Here is a 6,000-nt window from a genome sequence, read left to right as displayed (position 1 = left end):
CATCTTCTTGTAAGCACCCTTTTATTGTAATTGGGAGGATGAACTATCAAAGCAACAAAGAAGTCATGTCAACAATATAACATAATCATAATTACGCTAACGCATCACAATTATTGGTACACTAATCCTATAGCTTTGAATACTTGTAAGACCTTGTGCCAATCATGGGACTTGACCCCACTAAGCTTATTGTCCTTTGAAAATGCTCCTTTCAAGCGATGCATGTACCCTATGGGTGTTTGAAAAGAGGCAATGTCTGCCTTGACCGCTACCTCCTCCCTTGTAGATAGGATCCATGTTGCTTTTGGGAGGATAACTTTTCCCGAAGCATGCACTTGGGGCCACAAATGAGACATCCTATACATAGCATGCAAGTCTTTTCGCACTCCTCTCGAATCTTTGGAACCAACCAAGTGTGCCCAAATAGTAGGCCCCACATTCTTGAAGATATGCATGGGATCCAAGAGATGATTGATTTGTAACTAACCCCAATAAGGAAGCTCGTGAAAGATCGATAGCCTCTTCATACCAGGAGGAGGTTCCTCTCCATTCACCCTCCAAGCCTGAATCCAGTTACTTGCCTTCAAATATGATGGTGGTGGATCAAGCTAACCTCCACGTGCGAGATGGTCTAGTGGAAGGTATCGAGCATGACCTTCATAAACATTTTTCCTCATATGTTTGGAGTATCATGCAAGCGATTTCAAACTTGGTCCACAAACACGACAAGCCTGGTACCCACTTGTAACAAGTCCTACACACGTGCATGAATATGTCTCCTTCTCCTCTTTTCCTCTCTCCTTAGCTTCCTTATGTCGTCGGGCAAATAGCTTCCTAAAATTTAGAAATTTGGAACAGGACTGTTGTCAAAGTTGAAGGGAATCGGATTTTGCATTCGCCCAAACAAAGAGCAAATGTTTCGCGATTCGATAAATTCCCCAAATCATCAAACATAAGATTCTACATTACATTTCCTGCAACCAACACCCACAGTTTTACTCAAATTGAATTAGCATGCTCGATCTCTACATTTCCTACTTTGCCTTGGCAGCGAGACCATGTAGAAACTAGTTTTGCCAGCGAAACTAGTCTTCACAAACATGTTTTGAAGACCATGTAGAAATTGGGGTTCTAAGAAGGATTCTATAGGATGTGGATGCTTTTCGCGAATGCTTATGCAAGATTTTCATTGAATGGACATGGTCTCGAGTGCTCTCTTAAGTTGCAAGCTGCACTCATGCACCAACAATCTTTACAGGCAACTGAAGGTCAAGCAGCTCAGGTCACCGGTGCAGAGAGGAGACAGAGTGGGCGCTAAGCCTAGTTGGGAAAGTCGCCAAACTAGTTGAGAGTCAAAAAACCAGTATTGCGGGAATAAAAGCAGAGACTATGCCGGGCCCGGTGCAACGAGGGTTGGTGCAGGGGCAATTCGACGGTAAAAGTGTGGATAAGGATGACAAATGGCTGACGATCATCTCTCACTCACTCTGTCTCCCTCTCTCTCTGCATGTCCTTTCCAACTGAAGGAGCGGCTGAGCGCAAGCAGCACTTGGCTTCCCTTCAACAGCCTCTCCTGCTATAGCTTTGAGCATGGGACTCCAAAGCCTTCTCCACCTTCATATTCTAGCCAGTCGTCATCAACTATAACAGACGGCTCCAAACGACAACCACCACCTCGCAAAATGACCATCTATAGCAATAGAGGGCTCAACTATGACTCCTTCACCTTCAACACCTTCAGCTAGCTGTTGTCCAGCCGTACTGACCGAGTGACCGTTTATTCGTAAAGAGCTCCCCCACAAGCTTAAAAAGAAGGCAACTTTTAACTCTATACTAATTCTCACCCCCTTCAAATGCAACAACCCTCCCAATCGAGAGGAGGAAGTCACGTGTACCAGAGTCTAATTCGTAACTCCAATGAAGAAACGACCTAGACTATAAAGCAGCAAAAAAGTAGATGCCCCAATTCTGAAGAATTGACAAACAACCCTCCTCTACAAGCGTACAGGCAAGGGAGAAGGCTTGATAAAGTGGATGGTCTGTGTTAGAGATGTTTATCTGATGCTGCACTGAACTTAACGATGATAGCCAAAAGAAGTGACGTTCACGTAATGCCATAAACCAAACTGAGGGGAAATCCTTTCACAATGTCCGCAAATCTAAAAGCAACACTGACGTACTCCGGCTGATACTTTGCGAGAGACGAGTCGTACCTTTAAAAAAAACACAGTGAACACAGTGTTTTTTTAAAGCGTGGCAGTGAACACAGCGTGGCAGCTGTAGCACCCGCATTGTTGAACTCTTGTATTGTATCACAGTTGCCAAACAAATCCCTAGATCGCTCATTGGTCCGTCAGCAATCCGAGTGCGGCCCGGGAATGCCGAGAGAGCTATTCGAAGAGTAGATGTAGGGAAAGGAGGGCGCAAGCAGAGAGAACATGGGGGGAGAGAGCGGGGTAGCGACAAGGTGGTGCTTGGGGAGGGGGGAGGGGCAGGAGGAAGAGATGATAGGGGTACCTTCGATGTTCATGCCGGAGAAAGGAGGGGGGGAAGGGATGGCGGAGGCAAAGGAGGCAAACTTGGAGGGGCTATAGAAACGGGGAAAGTGGTGCAGGGAGGAGGATTCAAGGGGGGTGGGGTGGGGGTGAATGCGGTGGTGATGGGGAGGAGGATGAGGCAATAGCCGCTGCACTGCGGCTAAGACATGCAGATCGATCAGGGACCGTGCGAGGTTGACCGGCACGAGCTTGGAGGTGAAAGAGCAAAGACGAAGGGAAAGAGAGGGACGCACAAAATCGGAAGGACTACAGAAGGAAAGGAGAGAGGAACCTGCAGCTTCTGGCTGTGAAGGACGAAATGAAAAAGACGACAATGGTGAAAGAAGGGGAGATCGCGTGCTCGGACAAAAACCTGAATTCCACCTCCCTTCTGCCACTGCTCTTCAATCAGCCAGGGTTGAGCGTTGAAAGTTGAAGCTCGCCCTGAATTTTGTTCAAGTCGGAGTTGCTTCCTGTCAAAGGGTGTGAGAGCATTGAAGCAGGCTTGCTCTAAAGCATGGAGGGCGATTCCAAGAAAAGGAGCACAGCTTGAAGCTCTCTGTGTTGAGAGATATGGTGCCATGAGCACATAGATTAAAGGGCTAAGGTATGGTATAGGAAAGAATTAAAGTAGCCACCCTAGGATGTGGACTACAAGATGTGAAGATGTGGATTGAGGATATCCACAAGGAGAGATGTGGATGAGAGGATCCCACATGGTTTGACTATTCTAAAGGCTCTCTCTATATAAGAAGTGTTGAGATATCAAGCTCTACCCCCGATATATCTCCTGGATGACTATCATTTATGTCACCGCCTATGTTAGTTGTACTCGTGGTGTAGTTAGACTACCACGTATGTTTTTGGTTTGGGTTCACATATGAACCACGTATTCTAGGTTTTGACATATAGGGTATTTCCCTCTTCTATTGTATGGTTGTTGTGTGCAAAAGTGAAGAAAGGCTTCACCCTCCAACCTTGTGTCCTCTCTCTTTTGTGTGTTGTGAAGAAAGCTGAACTTGAGTCTCCTATCTCTCTCCCTTATTCTTTACATGGTATCAGAGCCTTGTTCGTGGTAAGGAGCTCAAGAAAGCAAGCCAAGTTTGTGGTGTCCTGGTAAGAGGACCAGTGTTGCTTTCCTATTTCGAGTTTGGGAGCAAATCTCTGCAGGTAGCACAACCAGAAGTGCAGGAGTGCACTGTTTCAGATTGAGAGGCCCTTCGCGGTGTGGCGAGAGCGCAGTTTCGGGGCCCATTTTGAAGGCGCAAGTTCTTCGCAGGCACTCAAAAAAAGGCCCTGTTTTTCGCTGTGCGACCACTGCGCGGCTAGTCGGTGGAAAGGTGCCACAGAAATTGCATCGTATGCCTTTGTGCAGAGATATTGGGAGTTGCAGATTCATGCCTGTTGCCTGTTGATGCAAAATCGTCACTAGGAAGTGACTGTGTGGTGAAATACCACTTTTGTCAGTGTTGCAGATCTGCCCCTGTGAGGCTTTTTGCAAAAGTTTTGCTATTTGCCCTTGTGAGGCATTTGCTGTGTTTACAGGTTGGTGTTGCAATTCATGATTTGTAAAATGTCTGAGAATCTGTCTACCATTGTCAGTGAGAAGCTTGACAAGAACAACTTCCAAGCATGGAAGTTCAGGATGACAAACTTCCTTATGGGAAAGGGAGTTTGGGAGTACATCAGTGGTGAAACTGCAGAACTAGTTTTGGGTACTGCTCCCACTCCTGCTGAATTGAAGGCCTTTAAAGAATGGCATGAAAAAGCCAGAAAATGCCTGTATTGGCTGTCTGTTAGCATTTCAGATTCTATGATTGTGCATATACAGGATGTAGAGACACCTAAGGAGGCATGGGATACATTGGTGAAGCTGTATAGCACAAATACCAAAGCACGAAAGATGCAGCTAAAGCAGGAGTTGCACAATGTGCAAAGGAAAAATCTGAATATAAATGAGTATTCCTTGAAGGTGAAAGGCCTTGCAGATTCTCTTGCCTCCATTGGAGCACCTGTTGATGATGAGGACTTAGTGTCCGTGACCTTGAATGGTCTTGGGAAAGATTATGCACAGTTTCGGACATCCATTGGAGTCCGTGAAACATTTCCTGATTTTCAGGAACTTATTGCTCTCTTGCTGAGTGAAGAGCAAAGGAATGGTGGTTCAGCCACCTCAACTTCTCAAGAGACTGCTTTCTACTCGAATACAGGTAGAGGCAGGGGTAGAGGAAGAGGCCGTTTTGGTGGCCGTGCAGGAAATCAGAACCAACAGCAACAACAGGAAAACCAGTCCTATGGAGGAGGACGTGGTAGTTCTAGAGGCAGGGGGAGCCAAAGAGGCCATGGTTCATGGCAAAGGAACCAGCAAATAAACAGCAGCACAGAATGCTATTATTGTGGAAAGCCTGGACACAAGGAGAATACATGCTATAAAAAGTAGAATGACATCAAAAGTGGGAAGTTGCAGCAAAGCAACTATGCATCATCAAGTGGGCATGGTGACGACAGATATGAGCACCTTTTTGTGATGCAGCATATGGTTAACTCCATGTCAGGAGATGCTGCAGCTTGCAATGATGTTTGGTATGTTGATTCAGGTGCCTCTAACCACATGACCAGTCATGGTGAGTGGTTTCATGATGTTAGAAATTTGGATAAGCCAGGTTATGTTGAAACAGGTGATGATACTGCGCACCCAATTACGCAGGTTGGTAAAGTGCCATTGGCTATGCAGGATGGCAAAACGAAGTACTTGGCAGATGTACTTCATGTTCCAAAAATCACTAAGAACCTGGTTTCAGTTGGCCAGATGGTTGAGCAAGGTCTGCAGGTTAGATTTAATCCTGATGGATGCTTTGTTGAGGACTTGAAAAATAAGTGCCGCTTGATTGCAAAAGGCAACAAAAATGGTAGAATGTTCACCTTGGATGTTGATATGCCTGAGGTGAAAGCTGCTATGTTTGGGCATGGGAGAGGTGTCATTGCAGATATTGAGATATGGCACAAGCGCATTGGGCACGTGAATATACAAAGAGGCTGAAATCTATGCAAACAAAAAACATTGTTGCAGGTTTGCCTAAATTCAAAGTTGAGGGAATGCAAAAGGTATGTGAAGCATGCCAAATGGGTAAGCAGGCCAGACATGCATTTCCCAAAAATGCTAAGGTGAGCAGAAGACCTTTGGAAGTGATCCATTCAGATGTTTGGACAACCAAAACTGCTTCTATTGGTGGATGCCATTATTATGTGACGTTTATTGATGACTACACTAGGAAGGTGTGGATTTATTTTATGAAGCACAAAAGTGAAGTGTTCAGCCATTTCAAGGCTTTTAAGGCCATGGTTGAAAAAGAGAAAGGTGTGCATATTAAAGTGCTAAGATCTGATGGAGGGGGAGAGTACTTTTCAGAAGAATTTTGTGAATATCTGAAAGAACAGGGAATTCAAAGGAAGTACTCATGCA

Source organism: Dipteris shenzhenensis, chromosome 29 (genome assembly GCF_047967505.1).
Source record: "Dipteris shenzhenensis isolate YYH24624 ecotype China chromosome 29, Dip_SZ_1.0, whole genome shotgun sequence".
NCBI lineage: Eukaryota > Viridiplantae > Streptophyta > Polypodiopsida > Gleicheniales > Dipteridaceae > Dipteris > Dipteris shenzhenensis.
The sequence above is the reverse complement of the archived record's forward strand: the minus strand, read 5'-3'. Positions refer to the sequence as shown.